Source organism: Trypanosoma equiperdum, assembly GCF_001457755.1.
Source record: "Trypanosoma equiperdum strain OVI genome assembly, contig: ctg_444, whole genome shotgun sequence".
In the NCBI taxonomy this organism is placed as follows: domain Eukaryota; phylum Euglenozoa; class Kinetoplastea; order Trypanosomatida; family Trypanosomatidae; genus Trypanosoma; species Trypanosoma equiperdum.
This window is the reverse complement of record NW_027124359.1, coordinates 21,420-21,708: the sequence shown is the minus strand read 5'-3', so window position 1 is coordinate 21,708 and position 289 is coordinate 21,420.

The following is a 289-nucleotide window of genomic DNA, read 5'->3' as shown; positions in this document are numbered from 1 at the left end:
TTTCACCTTTGCATCAAAAAATGTGAAAATATATTAAATTATCGAAAATTTAGCAAATTATCAAAATATAAAACAGTTTCATAAACTTATACAAATTTGAGCAAACATCTATATATTTTTAAAATACACCGGACTTATAAAAGCAACAGCCATATTTAGAGCAAATTTCGTTATTACAAGAGTACTAGAATCTTTGCATTCTTTTCCATCCCATTTGCAACCAGGAGCCTTCTTGCAGGCATCTTCCAATTTCCCTTTGCATTTCTCTGGTGTTGTTCCTGCAGCTCTA